Genomic DNA, 10,088 nt, shown 5'->3' with positions numbered 1-10,088 from the left:
AAAACAAGCCTTCATTAACGAAATTTACATGCACAACAAAATATTATAAGCTACCTTCAGCCGCTCCCATGCTCAAGGCCCAAAACTTCTAGGCCCAAATTCAGGGTGTTACAACTCTACCTCCCTTAAAGAAATTTCGTCCCCGAAATTTCCATTTAACAGAGTGGTCGTGTAACATCTACCCTACTACGCTACCGTTGCGCACACTGATCCTACTATCACTATCACACTTCACTCTGATCCTACTATCACTATCACACTTCAACTAGAACTTGAAACATCTCATACATACAACATTTATTCACTAAAGCAGACACATATTTATCACGCATATATACAATTTCTATATCCAAACATCACATCCACATAAAATAAATACCAAATTTAAATTCAGACCAATATCTAAGGAATCTGCAGTATTTCAATTTCTAAATAGACAAAAGTATTCAAAAGACTTACGGATTCGACGCCGGAGACTCGGTGTGCCACACTTTTTAGGAGAAATACTTCAAACAGACCACGTGGTTGAAAATAATTTTCTAAAATTCAACCTTTGAAAACCCAATCCACAGCAGAGTTGTTGCAACCTGGCTCTGATACCACTAAATGTAACACCCCAAAATCGGCCCAAAACTTTGGCTCGAATCTGGCGTGTCACATTGAAGTGTTTTTCGAAAATCACGTTTCTATTAAAAACCCTTCTTAATAATTAAAAACTTATACCCTTTTTAAACCTTATTAGAAAACCTCAGCTGAATAACATTCTTAACAACCTTGTAAAAATCTTGGCAGTTACGGAAGCTTAATTTTAAAAACAATTGCAGATACGTGATGTTTTGAACAACAGTAGTTGCTTTGGAAAACCATGTTAAAATACTAGCAATTATAAGAACAATAAATAAAATTCTAAATTTGAAATCCAGAAAATTAGAACGGCTTTCCTACAACCCACATAAAAACATTTAAAAGTAATAATCAAAACTGTAACATAAACAGTGTGTGTGACTTCCTCCGAGCCCCTCGCAGCTCTGATCCGTCTAAGGCTGAAAATTACCTGAAAGGTTAATAAACGGGGTGAGTTTACCACAACTCAGTGTGAAATCCCCTACTATATAAAAGGAACAGTCAGTCATATAAAAGAATTAAAAGTTTGACCTCAGCCCTACTTACAGATTCAGTATCAATTGGGCCTTAGCCCATTTTAACAGACAATACCATATGGGCCTTAGCCCATTACAGAATAAGAAACCTTATCAGAACTAGAATCAAAATGAGAATTAGAATCAGAATCAGGTGACAGAATCAGAATCAGAATCAGTATCAGGTAACAGAATCAAAATCAGAATATGAATGCAAGCCCAACCCAATCCAGCCGTATACACCCCCGTACCAACTTTACACCATGTGGGGAGACTACTCGACCCACCAAACCGCTACACACCACAGAAATTGCAACGAGGCTGCCAGATATTGTGACGAAGTCACCAGATACAGATATTGTGGCTAGGCCACTAGAACAGATATATATATGTGGCGGAGCCACCAGATTGCAGCGAGGCTGCCAGATATTGTGACAAAGTCACTAGAACAGATATATGTGGCAAGGCCACCAGATTGCAGCGAGACTGCCAGAACGCTTCCTCCATCAATATAAACCCGTGTCCCATGCAACAGATATACATGTCATGACATACAACATACAGAATCAGAATATCATGCCCATACTTGAATCAAACAGTCACAGTCAAGTCATTCATATCACCAACATATATTCACAATCAAATTCGCCAACCACACAGTCCAAGTCAGTCACTTTCCCACAAGGGCAAAACAATCATTTAACATCCTAGGGGTAAAATGGTAATTTTATAAATCGAGGGTAAAACGGTAATTCTGTAAATCGAGGGTAAAATAGTAATTTTATAAATCGAGGGTAAAACAGTAATTTTGTAAATCGCGGGTAAAATAGTAATTCTGTCAATCGAGGGTAAAACAGTAATTCTGTAAATCGAGGGTAAAATAGTAATTTTATAAATCGAGGGTAAAATAGTAATTTTGTAAATCGCGGGTAAAATAGTAATTCTGTCAATCGAGGGTAAAACAGTAATTCTGTAAATCAAGGGTAAAACAGTAATTTTGTAAATCGAGGGTAAAACAGTAATTCTATAAATCAGGGGTACTTTGGTAATTTTACAACTGGGGGTATTTCAGTAATTTGGTAAACTAAAGTATTCTAAACAGGGATAACAATACGAATAAGCCTAAAGCCCTTCTCGGCCCAAATGGGCCCACACGCTCGTGTGGCCCTTTTAGCCCAAATCTAGCCATAGATATGAGATTCACCTAGCCTAGTCCAATATTTACTACACAATCAAACAACTTATCCAATTGGGCCCGTAGGCCCATTGCGGCCCGAAGTAGCCATCCTACAGCTAGAGTAGTGAGAAATACACACCTAATAGAAGATTGGAGTTAATCCGCGCTCCGAGCACTCTTAGCCGACGCCCAACCCAAACGAGTACGCCATGAAGCGAAAGGGATCAGCCAAGAAAGGTACCTTTACTCTCCTCATGGTTCTCTCTATTTAAAGCCAGCTTCGCATCCACTCTTATGTTAGCTTCCTGATGTGGGATCCCTCCATCATCAGAGTTTAAATTCAATACCAACTCTTGTCGCCCCTTGTTAGCAAAATAAATGCTCTTTGATTGCCATGAGTTTCGAACCCTAGACCTCCTTGCCAACTCTCTGACGCCACCTTCCTACCTCTTATGTGGCACTACTTTGCCACTAGACCACAAGGATTTTTGTGGCACAATTTCCCAACCAATATTTTTAAGGCCTACCTACAACACCCAAGGTTTGATTCACCTTAAACCAAAATTTTTGCTAGAGTCCAAATTTGAACCCGGGACTTCTCCAACACTTCTCAGTACACTTAACCACTAAAATAAGCCTTCATTAACAAAATTTACATGCACAACAAAATATTATAAGCTGCCTTCAACCGCTCCCATGCTCAAGGCCCAAAACTTCTAGGCCCAAATTCAGGGTGTTACACCCATAGAATCCAAACAATATATATCTAGGCTGTCCATATGATATGCACATGTCAAGGATGAGAAATCGATTTTAGAGGGAAAAAGTATAGAGGTTAATCGTTTCGTCCCAAAAAACTAAATGCCAAAAATCGGTGAATATATCTCAAAGTAGGTTCATGTACCAATAAGTCTTTTGTGGTTTTCAGATTATAAAGTTGATTAGAATTGGTTAAAACACGATAAGTATCTTGAGCATTAAAGTCGCTCGGAATGTCTAACAGAGCAGTATGATAGGAATCAGATTGAATATTATCGGGGTCAACGAAACCCATGGCAACTTTAAAATCAAATATCGACATTTGAAAGTCCTTTCCAAGCATACTAAAGCAAACAATGCTTTGTGTTTCAACTGTCTGTAATGCATTAACATTGAAGCTAAATGTGGTGTAAAACTCATAGATTAACTCATAATATGCATGACAAGAAATATTTGCAAATGAGCTTCAACCAATAGCATCAAAATAATTAATCACAGCATCATGAATATCTAACATATCAAGAGTGGTGGAATCGATTTGCTTACAGACTGAGATTGGACGTTGTCGAATGTAGTCATATCGTGTGCGATTCTCTAGGGCTGAAAAATCCAAAAAACCTCGTAATCGTCCTTCGGTGGGTATGTCATTGGCACGACCTCGTCTATTACGCTGACCGTTTCGTATTGGTCGCATGTATTCGTTGGGCGAGTCGGGTGGACTTAAATTTGCAGCAGCATCAGTACTGCTGCTCGATGGTGTCGGTGGCTTACGTGTCAATTATCGATGGCTTCAAGCAGACTGTGTTTGTCGTGGACTGACACATTCATTCGTGGTCGAAGGAGCCTCGATATCATCGTTAGAGGTTGGAGCCTCATCTGAATTACCTGAATTATATGTTAATAAAGGAAAAATAGGTGGAGGGTCAGTAATCGACCTTTCGGGAGGAGCGGTGCTGCTGTCTGCATTTTCTGTATTGATCAGAGTCGAGCTTCATCGGCGACGAGTTCTCGTTGGTGGGCCGCACGTCTAGGAGGAGGTGGAGAAGGTTCATCATCGGTTATATCGACAACTAGAGGCGTGGAGAACCGATGTCGATTTCGATTAAGTGAAATGAGATATTTTCTGCCACTTGGTTATGGGTTCAAACCATGGTATCCGTGTAGATAACACGAATAATCAGCACTGGTGATTGAGGTGACGGTGATGACGGTGGCGTACGGTGACGGCGATGGTGTACGGAGACGGTGGCAGCGTACGGCGACGGTAGCAACGTTTTAGGTTGGGCTAACTTTTTTTTTTAGAAGGTGTATTTGGTGTTTTGGTTTTGGAGGGGGTTTAAGTAATAGGAGTTGGGGGTTTTTTTTCTTTGTTTTGTTTAGGAAGAAGATGAAGAAAAAAAATGAGGTTTAGGGAGGAGAGCAATGGCAGCGCACGGTAGAAGGTTTCATTCGGCAGTAGCTCGATGGTGGAGATCAGCGTCGGATGGCGTGGAGACAAGGTAAAAGGAAAAGAAAATAGAGGTGGGGCGTGAGTGGGGGTTCGTCGATGGTGGCGCGGGCTGGTGTGGTGTGAGGCTGGCTACGAGGTGCGACGATGGTGCTTCGGCGGTGGTGGAAGGCCGGCGAACGGTGGTAGGGGTGGTTGACGGCATGGTATGGTTTTAGGGAGTTAGGGATTGTTGTGATGAAGAAGATGGAGAAGATGAGTTTAGGGATTGGGGTGTTTTAATTTTATTTTTAATTTTATTTTTTATTTGGGTTTTTTTAGGTTGGGTGAGGTATTTGGCTTAGGTATTAGTGATTGGGCCAATCTTTGGTATTGGGTTTATGTGGGTATTGGGTATGGTAGGTTGTTTGGGTAGGTAAGTTAATTTTGGTTTTTTTTAGGGGGGATGAAGGTTAGGAAATTTGGGTACTTTGTTTTTTTCTCACCAAATTAGCAAGTCGTGCCCACGCCATCATCATTATCCAAGAAAATTCGTATCCTCCCTTATGTTCTTGAAAACATCAAATGAACAAAATAAAAAAATTATTTATTTATACCCTAAATTCTACTTAAACTAAAAATTAAATAAAAAAGAATAAATGAAAATAAATTTGGGTTGCCTCCCAAAAAAGTGCTTTTTTTTAACGTCGTTAGCTCAACGACCTGGAAATTTATTCAGCTAGCTCTTCGAGGACCAAATCTTCAACCAAGTGGACTTGGAAGTTTTCGTAAAAAGGCTTTAATCGCTGTCCGTTGACTTTGAAAATTTTTCTGGATTCCTCACTTTTGACCTTGACTGCACTGTGTGGAAATATGTGAGTAACAATAAAAGACCCTAACCACTTAGTCCGAAGCTTACCTGCAAAAATTCTCAATGTAGGGTCATAAAGTAATACTTTTTGGCCTACCATAAATTGTTTGCGGTTTATCTTTTGGTCGTGGTACGCTTTGACCTTATCTTTGTAAATTTGGGCACTCTCATACGCTTCTCGTCGAATTTCCTCAAGTTCCTGGATATTTAATTTACGATGCTTACCTGTAGCTTCTAATTCCATGTTGCATAGTTTGACCGCCCAAAATGCCTTATGTTCCAGCTCAACAGGAAGATGGCATGGTTTACCAAAAATTGGTCGATAAGGAGACATACCTATGGGTCCTTTATAAGTTGTTCGATATGCCCACAATGCATCGTTAAGTCACAAACTCCAGTCTTTTCTATCTGGCTTAACGGTCTTCTCCAAAATCAACTTGACTTCTCGATTCGACACTTCCGCCTGACCGTTTGATTGTGGGTGATAAGCTGTAGCGACTCGTTGCACCACTCCGTATTTTTTCAAGAGCGTATCAATTACTTTATTGAAAAAATACGTCCTTCGATTGGTAATTAAAGCTCGTTGTGTGCCAAACCTGGAAAAAATACAACTTTTTAGAAAATTGACTAATGTTTTGGCATCAACACGATGAGCGGCTTTTGCTTCTACCCATTTTAACACATAGTCAACAGCAAGTAAAATATGAACATTACCGAACGATGAGACAAAAGGGCCCATAAATTCAATGCCCCATATATTGAAAATTTCACAGACATGTACAGGGTTTAGAGGCATTTCATTTTTTCGGCTCAAGTTTCCTACCTTTTTATACTTTTCGTAAGTTTTACAAAATAAATATGCGTTACGAAAAATATTTGGCCAATATAGTCCACATTCAAGTACTTTATGCGCAGTTCATTTGGGGCCAAAATGCCCACCACAGGCATAAGAATGACAAAAGGATAGAATTGATTTTACCTCAGTTTTAAGAATGCATCAGCAAATTACCTAGTCAGAACAGTACTTCCAAAGATAGGGGTTGTCCCAAATATATTATCGAGACTCACGTTTGATCTTGTCTTTTTCAGATTGCGAAAGGTTAGGAGAGACCATACCTGTAGAAAGATAATTTACCATGTCTGCATACCAAGGAAAAATCGTCTGGGCAGCAAGCAAGTTTTCATCCGGAAAATCATCTTTAAGTGGTGTTACGTCCGTTGATGGAGGAATTTGGCTCAGATGGTCAGCCACCAAATTTTCACGTCCCTTTTTATCTTTTATTTCAAGATCGAATTCTTGCAGAAGTAGTATCCATCTTATAAGTCTCAGTTTTTCTTCCTTTTCCCAATTAGATATTTGAGGGCTGCATGATCAGAAAAAACCACAATCTTAGTTCCTAATAAATATGAACGAAATTTTTCTAAGGCAAAGACTATAGCTAGAAACACCTTTCCAGTGGTTGAATAAATGATTTGGGCAGCGTCCAAGGTTTTAGAAGCATAGGAGATAACGTGTGGTTCCTTCTTGATCCTTTCTCCAAGGACTGCTCCCATGCTATGGTCACTAGCATCGCAAATTATCTCGAAAGGATAACTCCAATTCGGTGGTTGAACTATAGGTACCGAAATGAGCTTATGTTTGAGCATGTCAAACGCTTCTCTGCATGACTGGTCAAACTCGAATTCTTTGTCCTTCTGTAATAGGTTGCAAAGAGGTTGCGCAATCTTCGAAAAGTCCTTAATGAACCGCCTGTAGAAACCTTCATGACCAAGGAAAGATCGAATCTCCCTCACAGTAGTGGGGTATGGTAGTGAGTTAATGATGTCGATTTTTGCTTTATCGACAGAAATTCCCTCTGTAGAAATAATATGACCTAGAACTAATCCCTTGTCTACCATAAAATGACATTTCTCATAATTTAGAACAAGATTAAATTCTAAGCATCTTTCCAAAAATTTTGCAAGGTTAGTCAGACATACCTCGAAGGACTCACCATATACAGTAAAGTCGTCCATGAACACCTCGATAATTTTCTCAACGTAGTCTGAAAATATACTTACCATGCACCTCTGAAAAGTGGTTGGTGCATTACAGTGTCCGAAAGGCATCCGTCTGTAAGCGAATGTGCCAAATGGGCACATAAACGTCGTCTTCTCCTGATCCTCTGGTGTCGCTGGAATCTGGAAAAACCCTGAGTAACCATCAAGACACCAATAGTGAGACTTTCCAGCTAAACGTTCTAACATCTGGTCAATAAAAGGAAGTGGAAAGTGATCTTTCCGAGTTAAGGAATTCAACTTCCTGTAATCAATGTAGACTCTCCACCCATTTTGGACCCGAGTGGGAACCATCTCACCTGTCGAATTTTCAATTACAGTCACACCGGTCTTTTTTGGTACTACATGGACTGGGTTAACCCAACTACTGTCGGAAAGGGGATAGATCATCCCAGCGTCAAGTAGCTTTTGAACTTCTTTTCTTACCACTGCCAACATAGGCGGGTTGAGATGCCTTTGAGCCTCTCTTTTGGGAACAGCATTATCGACAACCTGAATTTTGTGCATGCAAGTCGATGGACTCAATCCCTTGATGTCGGCTATTGTCCACCCAATTACCTCTTTATAGTCCCTAAGGACTCGTACCAAGTTTTCTTCTTCTATCTTCGAAAGTTTACTCGAGATTATCACCGGTAGTGTATTTGTTTCACTGAGAAAAGCATACTTCAAGTAGCTTGGGAGTGGTTTGAGTTCCAACTCCGGAGCCTGCAAAATAGATGGTATGAGCTTAGTCTGTGAGGGAGATAATTCAAAGGTTTTACCTGAAGCTTTCTTTAGTTGTGATGCCTCCATATGAGCTATTGTTTCGTGAACATAATCTTCAATGGTTATCCACTCCTCAAGTTCCTTAACGGCATCAAAGTCCAAACTTCTGCAAAGGACAGTTTTTAATTCATCCTTGTCATGATATACCAAATGTAACTCAGTTAAAGGATCAATAATATCAATATTAGAAACATTAGAAATCATGCTAGGACGATTCATGGCCTCGTAGACATTGAATTTTACTACTTCCCCATCGAACTCCATAGTGAGTATCCCACTTCTTACATTAATCTTCATTTGTGCGGTACTCAAAAATGGTCTTCCGAGAAGTATGTCTTATGCATTCGCCGAATTGTCATCCTCCATGTCGATGATGTAAAAGTCTGTAGGAAATATTAGCTCGTTTGCCTTGACAAGAACGTCCTCTAATACTCCCTCCGGATGCACCACAGATCTATCTGCAAGCTAGATTATCACGCCTGTTTCCTTTAAAGGACCCGCGTTAAGTAGTTTATAAATTGACAAAGGCATAACATTAATTGATTCACATAGGTCACACATTAATTTTTTAATACCAACGCTACCTATTTTACAGGATATGGAAAACATACCTTGGTCCTTATATTTGGGCGGTATTTTTCGTTGTAGAACGGCGGAGACATTTTCTCTAACACTTACCTTTTCATTTCTAAAAAGTCTCCTTTTACTCGTGCATAACTCTTTCAGGAACTTCGCGTATCATGGGATCTGCTTAATTACATCGAAAAAAGGTATGTTGATTTCTACCTTTTGGAAGGTGTCGAGGATCTCCTTCTTGTCTCGCTCCTTCTTACATTGGATAAGTTGTTTGGGAAACGGAGGTGGCACTGCAAATGACTTTTATGGTGCCGACTCCATTAGAGCCTCTGTGCCAAGTTTCTCCCTATCTTGACTAGCGTCATGGGCGCGACTAGTGTCGTGGCCGCGATTTGTATCATGTATGGGCTCCAAAACCTTCACACTCCTTAGCGTCATAGTGCTTGCATTGTGTCATAGATTTGGCTCAGTCTCGGATGGCAGCTTACATTGGGACTCCAAACGGCTAACCGTCAGTGCGAGTTTGCTCACTTGCTTGTCCAACTCCTACAAATGCATGTCAGTTTTTTGTTGGAACTTCTCAGTACTATTGGCTAACCTTTCCACTATGGCCTCCAAAGATGACTTCGAGGGTGGTATCTATTGATTCTGCGGCGGCTTTTGTTGGAACGATTGATTGAACCGCAGATTTTTCCCACAGCTGAGATTCAGGTGATCCTTCCACCCCACATTATACGAGTTCAATTAGGGGTCATATCGTCTTTGGGGTGGTCCTGGGAAGTTCCCAATAGCATTCGCTTGTTCTGTTGAATCCTCTTGTAAAATTGGACATGAGTCCGTCGGGTGGTTTGGCTTGGCACAAATTTTGCATAACCGTGTTGGGCCTGTTTTATAAATCTTAGTCAGCTTATCATTGTTATCTTCTAGAGACAAAGAACTTATCCAATGAACCCGTCTCGTAGGTTCTATAACTGGATAGAATTGTTGAGAGTTGGCAGCCATGGTTGAAATCAACTCTCTCGCTCTTTGAGGCGTCATGTTGACTAGTGGTCCTCCACTTGCAACATCTATCATTTTCATTTCCATCGGGAGTAAACCCTCATAAAAATATTGCAAGAGTGACTGCTTAGTTAGTCCATGTTGTGGGCAGCTCGCACACAACTTTTTGTATCGCTCCCAGTAATCATAGAGCGATTCAGTGTCCTTCTGACGGATTCTTACGATATCATTCCTTAGCTCGGCCGCTCGGGCTGCAGGGAAGAATTTGTCAAGAAACAAATGAGACATGTCAAACCATGTGTTGATAGATCCCGGAGG

Source organism: Gossypium hirsutum, chromosome A06 (genome assembly GCF_007990345.1).
Source record: "Gossypium hirsutum isolate 1008001.06 chromosome A06, Gossypium_hirsutum_v2.1, whole genome shotgun sequence".
Taxonomy (NCBI): domain Eukaryota; kingdom Viridiplantae; phylum Streptophyta; class Magnoliopsida; order Malvales; family Malvaceae; genus Gossypium; species Gossypium hirsutum.
This window is presented reverse-complemented; position numbering follows the sequence as displayed.